Source organism: Heloderma suspectum, chromosome W (genome assembly GCF_057233095.1).
Source record: "Heloderma suspectum isolate Gila_16-S chromosome W, 16-S_ref, whole genome shotgun sequence".
Taxonomy (NCBI): Eukaryota; Metazoa; Chordata; class Lepidosauria; order Squamata; family Helodermatidae; genus Heloderma; species Heloderma suspectum.
In genome coordinates, this window is record NC_139475.1 from 55837332 (window position 1) to 55852661 (window position 15330).

General features: G+C 49.4%; 1 pseudogene; it reads right to left on the reverse strand.

Annotated features, from left to right (window-relative positions):
• LOC146334038 (transducin-like enhancer protein 1) overlaps positions 1 to 15330 on the reverse strand; it is a 98879-nt pseudogene that overhangs the window by 18430 nt on the left and 65119 nt on the right.

Consider the following 15330-nt stretch of genomic DNA (forward strand, 5'->3'; position numbering starts at 1 on the left):
TATTGCTTTTCTCCTGTATGCCACCTTGAGAGGGTTCTACCCTTAAAGGTGGTCTAAAAATCAATACAATACAATAAAATAAACAAATACAGGTTTTCTGAGAGGGTGGGAGAATTCCAGTTGTGGCTACTCACACCTGGAAAGGCACTCTTCTAGAGCTGAGCACCACACAACTCCACCTCCCCACCACTAAGATTCCAGGGCTCAGCTCCCATTCCTGGTCTACAGCCTGTTCACCTACACCCCCTGTGTCCGATGGAACAACTTACATAGTCTGTGCTGTATTCTTTGTCTTCTGTTTTCCTCTTTTTGCTACTATTCAAGTACTCTGGAATGGCCCGCATCCTTTCTCCATTTGATAGCACTAAGGAACTCTGCAGGAGGGAAGAGAAGCTGAAAGCATGAGCCAGCAGTGCAAGGTGGCGGCAAAAAAGGTGAATGTGATTTGGGGCCACATTAACAATAGCATAGCGTCCAGGTCACAAAATGTCTTTGTTCCACTTGGAGCACTGTGTCCAGTTGTGGGTACCACACTTTAAGAAGGATGTAGATAAGGTGGAAGGGGCTTAGAGGAGACCAACAGAGATGGTCAGGGGTATGGAAAACAAGTCCTATGAAGAAGGGCTGAAGGAACTGTGGATGTTTAGCCTGCAGAAGAGAAGACTGAGAGAGGACATGAGAGCAGGGCTGTTATGTAGAAGAGGGCAAGGACATGTTCCTGCTGCTGCCCCAGAGAACAATGGACTAGATCTTAGGTTCAACTCACTGCTCAACTCCTGTCCACGCTTTAAGCTGCCATCTCCTTTGGATGGTGCGCTAAAATTGGGTTCCTTTGGCATCTGAGCACAATGCCATAAGGTTTGCTTTTTTGTTGGCTTGCTTCTTTTCTCCAGGCTAAATGTACCCAGCAATTTCTACCATTCCTCACATGACTTATCCTCCTAACAACCTGTTGAGGTAGGACTACAACACCTCACTGGCTCTGTTTGTATTCTATCCACCCAAACATGATGGGGACACAGGCTTCCCTGCCTGCAGCTTCCTGCTCACTGGGGTTCCTAGCCCCCCCCCCCAAAAAAAACCCACACGGCACCAAGGGGAAAAGGATTCAACAGCACAAATCTGCTACCCCTCTGCCAAAACGTTACAGAAATGATTTGGTGCAGCCCTCTCCCTCTCCCACCCCTCCCTCAGCCCCCTCCCCCAATGTCATCTCCACCCACGTTTACATTTTTCTCTGCAGAGAGGCTTGGAGCTCCATGGCTTTCTCTGCACAGTGCTGGGAGGAACGGCTCCTCCAAGCTCCAGCCATGAAACTCTTCTCTGTGCAGAGAGGGGCACGGAACTCTGTGGCAAATTCACAAACTAAAGAGCTCTAAGCTCAGCATGCCCATCGTGAAAATAAATAAAAAGTCTGTAGGCTAAGAAGAGCTGTATTCTGCCACTGGCACATGTGATTCAGGGAAAGCAACCACCAAGCATGAGATCTTGATCTGTGTTAGCCACAGAGCTAACAAGAAACAGAAGCATCATGGTTAAAAGACCGAGCTACAAATCAGAACTTTAAACTCTGCTGGCTGGGGCATGCCGGGAGTGGTAGCTCAACTCATGTGGGGGGCTCCGGGTTCGGGAGGCTGCCCTAAAGCGTTCAAAACTTGCCCGTGCCTCAAACTCCGTATTTTCTCAGTCTCAGCCACCACCCACAACAGCCGGATGAAGATAATAAGAATACTTGTCTCCCTTACAGGGCTGTTATGAGGATTTTGAAGACAATGGGTGGAAAGCATTTTAAACTCTCCCTAAAGTGTTATATCAAAGCTCTGTTCTATTACTACTGGCAGGGCAGTGGGAAACTAAACAGTAGGTGGCAGTGCTCAAATTTCGGGGAAAGATGTGGGGGGGACCTCGATTAAGTCCACAAAACCCACCCACTGACTCCCTCCAATCTTAGCCAAATTGTACCTCCCTCCCCTGGCCTGTATGTGCGACACATTTGGGATTTCTAGGTCCATCTGGACATATGTTTTGAGTGGGTCAGACACTCAGTAACTCCCAAGTCCCTTTCTCAATATATCTGCATATATTATCAGCATATCTGGGCTGGGCCCTTGTTCACTCTCAGGGGCAGGAGGGGCCTTCCACACAATCTGGAGATCTCAGATTTGGCACCGCCACAGCCAAAGGCTGATCAATGCCTGGATAAAGGACATTTTGTACATCTTAATGGTCAATTCACCTCGTAATGGAGGCCAGTGCCTTCAGTACAGAACACAAAACCACATATTGGGGAGGGGGCGGATTCTGTTGACTGATGCCCCACTGCAGGCTGTGGATGTGGGAATTCCTCACAGCAGACAGGGTGGTACCCTAGCAGCCAAGATGGTCCGTCTCCACTGGCAGAACACAAGTGGAATCTAAATTGCCTACATACATAAACACTAGCGCCAGACCATTTGCAGACTGTTACATGCATGTTGATTAACAGAAAGAGGCCTCTTCATCTCCCAGGCATGGATTTATTTATTTTTAAATGAGGCGCCCACCTCTCTCTGCCACCCAAGAATACCCTCACCTCAGTCAGTGTGGTGGTTTCCACAACTGCTTCTGGTGGGGTGGGGAGATGGGGTGCAGTTCAACATGGAACACAGGCTGACCAAGGAGAAAATCCTCTTGTAGGAAGGATGGCTTATTTCTTTTCCATTCCCTCAGCTCCCCAGGTTTTTTTTTTAATTTAAATTTTATTTTTTAGGTACATGGGTTTTGACAGAGCCCAAGAAACTGGGTCAGCTTTTCCCTTCCCCAGCCTTTTAAATTAAATATCACCACTCATGCTCTGAAAGGGGAAGAAGAAAAAGAAGAGCAGCTATCAAAAAGGCAACCAATAGCGTGCTGACGCCTCCCCTCATCAGTTAACCCACATTACCACAATCTGGTTTCCCCCTCTGGATTTCATCTCTTCACCCTCCGCGTTGCGTTCGCTCACTTCTGACAACGAATGCACACCCGCCGATACAGCCCTTTTAGCACTTTAAAGTCGCAGAAACATGGCAGAATGAGCTGGGCTCAAGCAAAGGTTCCGTTGAAAGAGGTATGGCCAGAGCAGAGGATCATACAGAGATGCAGTGGGCAGCTCCCTCTGTACCTAGGAGTTTTGGGTAAATCCACACTTCAAAATTTAATGCTTTTTGACACACTAGATCTCTCACAGCATGCTAGTGAGCCACAGTGAAGAAGCCAAGAACTTCAAAGCCACAGTTTAAAGCCACAGAAACCCACCATCCACCAAGTCCTAAACGGTCTGCACCCTTGTCTTTCATCGTAAGGCCACAGGAATCCAGAAAGATGCCTTATTCCAAGACAGAGCATTGCTCCATCTCACAGAGCATTGTGTGCATCAGGCATGAGGAATCTGCAGCCCTCCAGATGTGATTGCCAGTGGAGGCTGGTGGCTCCGATATCAGTGTGGCAGTGAATCCACTCCGGGTTTCAGTCAGAACTCTAAAGGAGCTATCCAAGGTGCTCAGCAGCCTCCACTGTGCTACTGGACTCCCAACTCCCATCAGCCCCAGCCAGCATCACCAGCAGTAAACAATGATGGGAGCTGCAGTTCAACAACTCAGCTGCGGTGGGATCTCAGACAGGAGTCACTCTCTCAGTCCTGCCCAGAGATGCCAGGGGTTGAACCTACAACCTTCTATATGCAAAGTAGGCACTCTGCTACTGAGCTGTGGGCATTCCCCTGAAAATAGTGTAAGGTTCCAGTCCTCATGGTTCGGCATACAGGGCTGATCTAAATGGGAACACAGAAAGCTGCCTTACCTGGAGTCAAACCATTGGTCCATTCAGCTCGGGTCTGTCTGTGATGATCGGCAGAGTTTCAGAGAGGGGTCCTTCCCAGCCCTACCCAGAGATACCGGGGACGGAACCAGGGAACTTCTGCATGCGAAGTGTGTGTTCTACCACTGAGCTGCAGCCCTTCAACCAAGAACACTCTCTTAGGCATACCGTTAGGCATACCAGGGAAGGAGGGCGTTGTTCTGAGGAAGAGGGAAATGGTCCCTTAGAAGGGACCCATTCCTCGGAAGACAAACAAACATCCTCTCGCACCGAGGATGTGCCTCCGGAGGCAGGGGGGCTTGTGGTAGTGGGAGATGCGATCATTAGACACACAGACAGCTGGGTCTGTGATGGGCGTGTAGCCCGCATGGTGAATGGCCTGCCTGCTGCGACGGTTGCGGATATCACGCGCCGTCTAGATAGCCTAGCGGATAGTGCTGGGGTGGAGTCGGCGGTCGAGGTCCATGTTGGTGCCAGTGATATGGGGAAATGCAGTCGTGAGGTCCTGGAAGCCAAATTTAGGCTGCTAGGTAGGAGGCTGAAATCCAGGGCCACCCAGGTGGCTTTCTCGGAAATGCTACCTGTTCCACACGCAGGGCCAGCTAGACGGGCGAAGCCGAGGAGCCTCGATGCCTGGATGAGACGGTGGTGCCGGGAGGAGGGGTTCCGACTTGTTAGGCACTGGGGAACGTTTTGGGACAAGCCGGGCCTGTACAAGAGGGACGGGCTCCACTTGAACCCAAATGGAACCGGACTGCTGGCGCTAAACATAGAAGGGGGGGGCTGAGCAGCTTTTAAACTCAACCGTGGGAGAAGCCGACAGGAGCTGGGAAGCATCTGGTTCACGTTATAAATCATCCCAAAGGGATGAAGATGTCTTTGATTGCCCAAATGTAGAAGGGGAGGAAATGGGGCGGGAGCACATGGTAGAACATAATAGCCAATCAAAGGTGCCAACGTCCCATTGCAAAAGAGGCACATGCCAGAGGCCTCTGGGGAGGGACACCCTGTCGAGGTGTCTTTATGCAAATGCGAGACGCCTCCGCACCAAAATGGGGGAGTTGGAGTGCCTGATTTTAAAGGAAAACCTGGCTATAGTGGGCACTGCAGAAACCTGGTGGAGCGGAGAGAACCAGTGGGATACAGTCATCCCTGGATATAAACTCTGTAGGAAGGACAGGGAAGGGCGTACTGGGGGAGGTGTTGCCCTGTACGTCAGAGAGGGGACAGTGTCGAGCGGACCAGCGCACCTAAAAGGGGTAGGCTCTTCCAGAGAAGCGCTGTGGGCGCCAGTACCAGGCTCCAAAACTACTTTAGTGCTGGGAACGTGCTATCGTCCCCCAGACCAGAATGCTCAGAGCGACCTTGAGATGGAAAGGAAATCAGGGGGGCCGCCAAACGAGGAAGTGCTGTAAGGATGGGCGGCTTCAACTACCCCCACACAGACTGGGTAAATGCGTGTTCCAGCCATGACGAGGCGGGTAAATTTCTCAATGCCCTAAACAACTGTGCCCTAGAACAGTTGGTCATAGAACTGACCGGAGGGGAGGCCAACGTGGATTTAATCCTAAATGGTGTCGCCCGGGACCTAGTACGAGATGTAATTGCTGTCGAACCACTCGGAAACAGTGATCGCAGTTCTATCAGATTTGATATCTATTTAAGTGGGAAATTGCCCAGGAAGTCCAACACAGTCACATTTGCCTTCAAAAGTGGAAACTTCTCTGAAATGAGGGAACTGGTCAAAAGGAAGTCAAAAGGGGCAGTCAAGAGGATTCAATCCCTTCAGAATGCTTGGAGTGTACTCAAAACCACAATAACGGAAGCCCAGCTAAAATGCATACCACAGGTTAGGAGAGGCAGCACCAGGTCCAAGAGGCCGCCGGCATGGTTCACAAGCAGCGTTAGAGAAAAGAGAGCTCCCTTCAGAAAATGGGAGTCTTGCCCAAGTGAGGAAAACGAAAGGGAGCACAAGCTGGCACAAAGGTGACGCAAGCAGACAGTAAGAGATGCAAAAGAGCATTCTGAAGAGCATATCGCTAACAACATCAAGGCCAACAGTAAAGAATCCTTTAAATATACCAGAAGCAGGAAACCAGCCAGGGAGGCCGTTGGACCGCTGGATGACAATGGAGCGAAAGGAGGACTGAAGGAGGGCAAGGAAACTGCAGAGAGGCTGAATGAATCCTTTTCATCTGTCTTCACTGCAGAAGATACAGCGCAGATACCTGTGCCTGAACAGATGTTTTCAGGAAGGGAGTCTGAGGAACTGAGGCAAAGAGTGGCGACAAAAGATGAAGCTCTCAACCTTATTGATAAACTGGAAGCAAATAAATCACCGGGCCCAGATGGTACCCATCCTGGAGTTCTCAAAGAACTCAAATATGAAGTTGCTGATCTTCTAACCAAAATATGCAGCATGCCCCTAAGATCAGCCTCTATACCAGAGGACTGAAGATGGCCAAAGTAACACCAATTTTCAAAAAGGGATCCAGGGGGGATCCGGGAAATTACAGGCCGGTTAGCTTAACGTCCGTTCTGGGTACACTGGTTGAAGGCATTATTAAAGATAAAATTAGTGACCATATAGAAGGACAAGCCCTGCTGAAAAAGAATCAACACGGCTTCCGCAAAGTTAAGTCCTGTCTCACTAACCTTCTGGAGTTCTTTGAGAGTGTCAATAAACATGTAGACAGGGGTGATCCAGTAGACATTGTTTACTTGGACTTCCAAAAGGCTTTTAACAGAGTCCCTCACCAAAGACTCCTGAGCAAACTTAGCAGTCCTGGAAGAAGAGGACAGGTCCTCCTATGGATCAGTAACTGGTTCAAGAACAGAAAGCAGAGAGTAGGAATCAATGGTAAATCCTCCCCATGGAGGGGTGTAAATAGTGGGGTCCCACAGGGATCTGTATTAGGACCAATGCTTTTCAGTCTGTTCATAAATGATCTGGAATTAGGAGTGAGCAGTGAAGCGGCCAAGTTTGCCGATGACACCGAATTATTTAGGGTGGTTAAAACAAAAGGGATCATGAAGAGCTCCAAAAGGACCTCTCCAAACTGGGAGAATGGGCATCTAAATGGCAAATACGGTGCAACGTAAGCAAATGTAAAGTTATGCACGTTGGGGCAAAAAATCGCAACTTCAGTATAGCCTGATGGGATCTGGGCTAGCAGTGATCGACCAGGAAAGAGATCTTGGGGCTGTGGTGGACAGCTCGAGGAAGATGCCAACACAGTGTGCGGCCACTGTAAAAAAGGCAAACTCCATGTTAGGCATGGCTGAAAGCACCTTGGATAGCTCCTTTAGAGTTCTGACTGGTTCTGAATGAAACCTGGAGTGGATTCACCACCCCACTGATATCGGAGCCACCAGCCTCCACTGGGGGTTGCTGAATCCCCAGTGGAGGTAGCAGTTCCACAGGCGCTGCTACCAAGATGACCTTATCCTGCACCCCAGTCTTCCATACCTCAGAGGGTAGCGGGCCTAACCTGATGCTTGTTGCATGCACAGAATTTCATGCAAATTACCCTTCCCTCTATTTCTGACATCCGGGCTGCACATGCTGTTGCTTCTGCAGCCAAAACGGCACTATGCACACATAAGAGGCTTGGAAGAACCACTGTGGTTTGCAAAAGTACAAAAACACTTTGAGAGGGACCCTAAAGGGGAGGGCAGGACACTGAAGAATAGATGGAGGACTAAACATGCTCAGTGGCTGTGGAGGACTGTAAAGCTATTGTGCATGAGGTGGGGGAGGACAGAAAACTTAAAGGGATGGAATGGAATATCATATACAGTCAGGGCCAGAAATATTGGAGCAAGGATAACTGTTTTGGCAGTTGGCCTCTGCACACCACCACACTGAAGTTGAAAGGAGACGCACCCAGATGGGAGCGAAGTCAGGACTTCCAGCTGTAATGCAAGGGGCTTGACAAAAATGGGGCACTGACCATTCGGGAAGTACAGCCAGTGGCATGCACACACACCCATCCTTGGTGGCTCATAAGTAATGGAACAAACCAACATCATTTCAAACTTAAGGATCACCTTTAATACCTGGATGAAAATCCTTTGCAGTCAGTGACTGCCTGAAGTCTGGAACCCATGGACATGACCAAATGCTGAGTCTCCTCCCTTGAGATGCTTTGCCAGGCCTTCACCGCAGCTGCCTTCAGCTGCTGCCTGTTTGTGGGTCTTTCTGCCCTCAGTCTTGTCTTCAGTAAGTGAGAAGCATGCTCTATTGGGTGGAGAGATCAGGTGACTGACTTGGCCATGGAAGAACATCCCACTTCTTTGCCTGGAGAAACTCTGGGGTAGCTTTCGCTCTATGTTTTGCGTCATTGTCCATCTGCAATATGAAGCGGCATCCTATCCGTTTGGCAGCATTCGGCTGAATCTGAGCAGAAAGTATAGCCCTATACACTTCAGAATTCGTCCTGCGGCTTTGATCAGCAGTCAGGTCATCAACAAACACCAGTGACCCGGTTCCATGGGCAGCCACACATGGTTGACAGATGATATGGTATGCTTTGGATCATGAGCTGTTCCTTTCCTTCTCCATACTTTTCTCTTCCCATCATTCTGGTACAAGTTAATCTTGGTTTCATCAGTCCAAATCTTATTCCAGAACTGGGCAGGCTTTCTTAGGTGTTTGCTGGCAAAGGCTAATCTGGCCTGTCTGTTCTTGAGCATTACCAGCGGTTTGCACCTTGTTGTGAAGCCTCTGTATTTACATTCATAAAGCCGTCTCTTGACTGCAGATGTAGACCATGACATGCCTACCTCCTCAAGAGCGTTCTTGACCTGGCTAGATGTTGTGAAAGGGCTCCTCTTCACCATGAGCAGCATTCTGCAGTCATCCACTTTAGTTGTCTTCCGTGGTCTGCCAGGCCTGCTGTTGTTGCTGAGCTTGCCAGTTAATTCCTTCTTTTTCAGGATGTTCCAAACTGTTGTGTTGGCCACTCCCAGTTTCTGCTATCTCTCTGATGGGTTTATGTTGTTTCCTCAGCCTAATGATGGCCTCCTTCACTCGCATGGACAGCTCTTTGGACCTCATGTTGAGAGTTCCAGTGAACAGCCACCAAATGCAAATGTGACACTCAGAACCACCTCCAGGCCTTTCATCTGCTGGATTGGTCACGGGGTACACAGGAAACAGGCCACACCTGGCCATGCAGCTGCTTGTCAGCCATTCATTCCATTACTTATGAGCCCGCAAAAACGGGTGTGTGTGTGTGCGCGTGCCACTGGCTGTACTTCCTGAATACACAAGAGCCCCACTTTTGTCAAGCCCCTTGAATTACAGCTGGAAGTCCTGACTTCGCTCCCATCTGGGCGTGTTTCCTTTCAACTTCAATGTGGTGGTGTACAGAGGCCAACTGCCAAAACAGTTATCTTTGTTCCACTACTTCTGGTCTTGACTGTAAAAGGCACCCTGAACAGGACCACTTCATGCTGCAACAATTCATTGCAGGCCCCACTAGTTACAGACAATTTTTGCCTAATCTTTGACAGCTTGCCAACTCAAGTTTCTCCTGGTTCTACTTCTGCCTCAGCATGGCAGGTAGCGGGCCTCCAAAAACTTCCTGTTAGAGCAGTACAGCAATGGAACCCATGACCTAGGGAGGTGGCGGGCTCTCCCACACTGGAGGCATTCAAGACGAGGCTGGACAGCCATCTGTCAGGGATGCTCTGACTTGGATTCTTGCATTGAGCAGGGGGTTGGACTCGATGGCCTTGTAGGCCCCTTCCAACCCTACTATTCTAGGATTCTCCTTGCAACTGTGTGCCTCTTGCTCTTCCAGAAGTTCCATTCAGGCCCACCAGGCCCACCGCGCTAAACCCAATTAGTCAGTGCCATTATCATGATCACATCCCTCTGGTTCAGGGGTCTCCTACACCATTCATTCACTGCAGCAATGGAGCAAGCAATCTCCACCAAGGCACCTTCAAACAGATCCCGTTTCCTTCCCCGACTCCCACCATGAAGAACCATGCTTTTCTGCTGGGATCTTGAGTGAAAAAAAGTGGGGTGGGGAGAAAAACAAACCAACTAGGACATCTGTCCATAGATGTCTCCCTTAAAATGGGGCAAAATAAAACATAACCCAGTACAGTACCTCTGCATCACCCAGAAGCCTGAAATTTGGTGGAGGGATAAAGCAAAATCAGACTGATCATGGGAAAAGTTGAATGCTTTTTGAACTTCTCAGCTTTGAAAGAAGACACAGGCATAAAGCATTACCTCCAAATAGTTGTGCTACTTGCACATCAGCTGGAATTTGGTTAACAGTTGGCCCAGTGCATGGAGGAGGGAAATGTTTGGACACTGCTGGGGGTTTGTAAGCAGAGGATGAATGGACATCTCTCAGGGACACTGCAGTTCTATCCTACCCTGCAGAACGCAGGGGGGACGGGGGACGGGACTAGATGACTCTAATGGAAGACTGGGTAGCCCATCATCCAGTGAGAGCCAGTGGCTCCGATGTCAGTGGGGTGGTGAATCTGCTCTGAGTTTCAGTCAGAACCAGGCAGACCGCTAAAGGAGCTTTGCATCTTCGAGAGCTCCTTTAGAATTCTGGATGGTTTTGGTTGAAACCCGGAGCGGATTCACCACCCCACTGACATCGGAGCCACCAGCCTCCACCACTGATAGCATCCCCATATCTGGGGCGGGGCGGGGGGGGGGGGCGTCCAAGGCAAGAAAGGGCTGGAAGAGATCACAAGAACGGGTCTGTGGATGGTGCCAAGACTAGCCATCTGCTGGAGACCAGAAAGGGTGATAACTGTATCTCTAGGTAGGAAAAGGCTTTTTTATATATATATATATTTGGGACTCCAAGAGCATGCGAGGGTGCACATACCCCGATCGCCACGTTCAGTTCTGCCATAGTCACCTGCTTGGCACGTTCCACTGCCTGGAGAACCTGCTGCTGGTGCTGATGGGAGAGAGGGACGACATGACCCCAAAATATTATTATTATGAGTTTGTTGTGTTTACATCCCACCCTCCCACCAAATGGGCCCAAAGGGGTGATCACAGGCATCCAAATCAGGAGATGCCAATAGCCCTGCCCTATGCCCCGCCCAGCCACCACACCCCTTCCAGCTCAAGGTGCGAGGGCACCAAACACAACCTGGGCAATGCTCAGATGGTGCGAACACTCGTCACATCCACACCCAGCTCCCTGTCCAATCCAACACAACTGCCTGTCCCTTTCCTTCAAAAGCATCCAGCCTTTATTTTTCCAAAATGTTTCTTTTCTCTCTGCCAGAAGTATTAGCACTCTACGTCAGGCTGCCTTTGAAGACAGTTCAGAAGCTGCAGCTTGTGCAAAATGCAGCGGCCAGATGTGACCAGGACCAGAAGGTCCGAACATAGAAGACCAACTCTGGACCACCTGCACTGGCTGCCTGTATGTTTCTGAGCCCGATTCAAGGTGCTAGTTTTAACCTATAAAGCGCTACACGGCTTGGGACCACAATACCTGATGGAGCACCGGTCCCAACACAAACCTACCTGTACACTACGCTCAACACCTTAAGGCCCTCTGGCTGCCTACACCTAGGGAAGCTCGGAAGACAACAGAAAGGGAGAGGGCCTTCTCGGTGGTGGCCCCCCATCTGTGGAACAAGCTCCCTGATGAGGTCCATCTGGTGCCAACATCTTTCTGGCAGCAGGTTAAGACCTGGTTAAGACCTCTCTCTTCTCCCAGGCATTTGGCAGCACCTGATGAGTTTTTAATCGGTCCGGGATGTGTCTTTAGTTATGACTGACATTTCAAAGTTGTTTTAGTTATATGTTGTTTGTGTATATTGTCTGTGTGCTTTCATGTAAATGGCTTTTAAACTTTGCATATTGTATTTTAATGTGTTAACTTTTGTAAACCGCACAGAGAGCTTTGGCTGTGGGGTGGTATAGAAATACAATAAATAACAACAACATGCAACAAAATGTTGCAGAGTGCAGTACTCCTGTTCACTGTTCCAGCCAGCCTTCACAATACTCCACCTCATTCCATTCCCTTTCCCATCCTGGTTTTCTGTCAACCCCATCTGTCAGTTGGTCAGCTTTCCATGGCCACTAGTCCTCACTGAGCTGTTTTGGGGGAGTTGTTCCCCCCCAAGACACCCCCTCCTCCGTAAAAATATTTAATACTTCTGCAAACCACAGTGGTTTTCCCCAGCCTGCTGATACCTCCATCTTGTGTGTGGGTGGTACCACGATGGCTACTCACAGCCCAGACATTGGAAATAGAGGGAACAAGGAAGCGGATTGGAAGGAGATTCAGAACTAAACAGAAAGTGAAATACTACACAAGAGTATAATTTGACTTAAAGGACCTACAGATGGCCACAAGGCTTAGAAAGCTAAAAAGAACACAAGAAAGAACGCAAGGAAACACACAGACATATTCTTTGGCAGACCTATCCTCTATGAACATCAGCAGTCATATTTCAAATGGTCCAGCACATTGCTCCCAAAGGCCCCAGCCAGATGCCTCTGGGAAGTCCACAAATGCAGGGGATCAATGACTCTACCATCTATTATTCCCCAGCAAACAGAATTCACCAGTATACTGCCTCTGAACATGGAAGTTCCATCTTAACTGCCATGGTCTAAGCCACCATCAATAGATGTCTCCCCACTCCTCCTCCATGAATTTGTCTGCTCCCCCTTTAAAGCTAATGGCCATCTCCGTATCTTGTATCAGTCAGTTCCATAAGGTAATTCTCAGATTGATGAGGAAGGGCTTCCTTTCATCTCTCCTGAACATCAGAAGAGCCCTGCTGGATCAGACCCAGGGTCCAACTAGTCCAGCATTCTGTTCCCACAGTGGCCAACCAGCTGTCGACCAGGAACCCACAAGCAGGACATGAGCGCATCAGCACCCTCCCATTCACATTCTCCAGTACACAGCCTCCAACAAGTAGCCATTGATGGCCTTCTCCTCCTGCATGAATTTGTCTAATCCCCTTTTAAAGCCATCTAAATTGGTGGCCATTGCTACCACTTGTGGTAGAGAGGTCCATAGTTAACTATTGTCAGGGTTGGATCCAAGTTCAGTTCTGATTCTGAGGAAGAGATAGAAACTGTGGGAGAGGAATCCGCGCACTGTTCAGAGCTGCCGCCGGAGGGAGAGTCCCTCCCTGCTCACACTCATGAGAGTGGTAGCAACCCTGGCAGGCAGGGGGAGGGACAACTGGAGCTTCGGGACGCGAGGTGCCGGTGCAGGGACAAGCAGGAGATAGAGGGCGCCGAGAGGAGGCGCTCAGCCCACTTGGCGTGACGTCAACAGCTGCGTCCCAATGCCCCACAGGAAAGGGGTGGACTCTCGCCTCCTAGCCCTTAAGTTCAGTGGCTTCCCGCCCTTTCCCTCCAAACAGAGACCAACTGATTCCCTAAGGCTAGAAACCCCTGGTAGGCATCTCTCTAGAGTTTCCCTCATTAGGCTCAGGCAATTAGCACCTGTAAGCATCATTAGGTTGAATGGAAATAAAGCCTTGGAAAAGAGCCCTATGATCTGCGTGTTGATTCTGGCTACTTGAGGATTTCAGAAGGCAGCAAGGGCACTCCTGACAACTATATGCTGTATGGAGTATTTAATTTCATTCAGCTTCAGTGTTTGACCCCGGGTTCTAGCATTACCCACTTTCTTTACACCACACATAATTTTGTACACCTCTGACATGTCTCCCTTCACTCGTCTTTTTCTAAGCTCAGCAGTCCCAGATGTTGTGGCCTTTCCTCAGAGGAGAAGTTCTCCAACCCTTTGATCACTTGGGTTGCTCTTTTCTGCACCTTTCCCAATACTACAATATCCTTTTTTAGGTGGGGTGAACATAAGAACATCAGAAGAGCCCTATGGCTGGAGCAGGCCAAGGGTCCATCTAGTCCAGCATTCTGTTCATGCAGGGGCCAACCAGCTGCTGACTGGGAACCCACCAGCAGGGCATGAGCGCCACAGCACCCCCCCCCCCATGTTCCCCAGCAACTGGTGTACATAGGCTCACTGCCTCTGGTACTGGAGGTAGCACACAGCCCTCGGGACTAGTAGCCATTGGTAGCCGCCTCCTCTGGGAATTGTCCAACCCCCTTTTGAAGCCATCCAAATGGGTGGCCATCACTACATCATGAGGTAGCGAATTCCATAGTTTGACACTGCACTGTGTGAAGACCAGAACTGTACACAGTATTTCAAGTATGGTCAGGCCATAGACTTGTATAAGGACTGCCTGATACTGGCAGTTATATTTTCAGTTCCTTTTCTAACTATGCCCAACATGGAATGTGCCTGACTGGAACCTCCTGCCAAGCAGTTTTACCAGACAACCTCCCACCCCCAGGTTCTAGTATCATGAGAGAAAGAGAAAAGATTTCAGTATATATCCAAATCGGTACACTTAATCTTTGTAAACTGCTTGGAGAGCTTTGGCTTTTGGTTGGTATAGAAATGTGATAAATGAAATGAAAGGTATACTGCCCCTAAACATGGAGGCTCTATTTAAAATGGCATTACTAACAGCCTTTGATAACGCACGCGCACGCACAATCAATGACTACGTCTAACCGTTTTCTCAACGAAGGGGTGTCTCTCTGCTTCCTGCACGCCTTGTGAGGTGGGGGCAGCAAGATGTTGGCCACTGAATCCAGAGGCTTTTCTCCTGCCAAGGGTTTCTTGGGGAAGTGTTGTGATAGGCAGAGCCCCCCCCCAATCCTGGGCATTTAGTCAACATACAATGGGGGAGTTGGATTGTGCACAGTAGCCACACTTATGAGTCCACTGGCTGTGCACTCCGGAGGCAATGCATACAGGAGTGCAAAAGGGGAGGGGGTGCTGTGTGTGTACATCCGTGAACACATCAGTGGCAGGGGGCAGGGCTACCAGACACATTTCTGCTCCCCATCACAGGTTCACTGGATGCATGGGAGAGTGGCTGGAAGCCCACCCCCTCCTGCCTCTATCAGGTTGCATCATCCTGCTGAGCTAGTGATGATTTTTGTCCTACTGTTTCTATTGCTTGTTAAAACACACACACACACACACACACACTGTCCACCACTTTTGCGTGGTCACCCCAGGCCAAAGAGCGATACAAAAATAGACTTCAAATAATAATATAACCACTTGGCATTTGGGATTTTGAACCAGCAACCACTTGTATGCACATTTTAGGGCTCTGAGAAGTTTTAGGTTACTTCCAGTCCTGTTCCACGCATTTAAACAATGTTTGTGGGGCATGGGATTTGTCTACCCACGTACAAGCAAGAGACTGCGTTTCACTCCAATGGATGCAGCAAGGAGTCTCATCTCTGAGAATCGGGGTGGGCTGGCTCACACTGACACAGATGCTGTTGGGATGGAAGGAATACAGGGCAAGATGCATCCTTCTACTTCCCCCTCCGGTTCTACTGTCCTTGCAGTCTTCAAGCTCTTCCTGCCCATTTATCACATCTGTCATGACGGTAGAGCCTCCATAGAATCATAG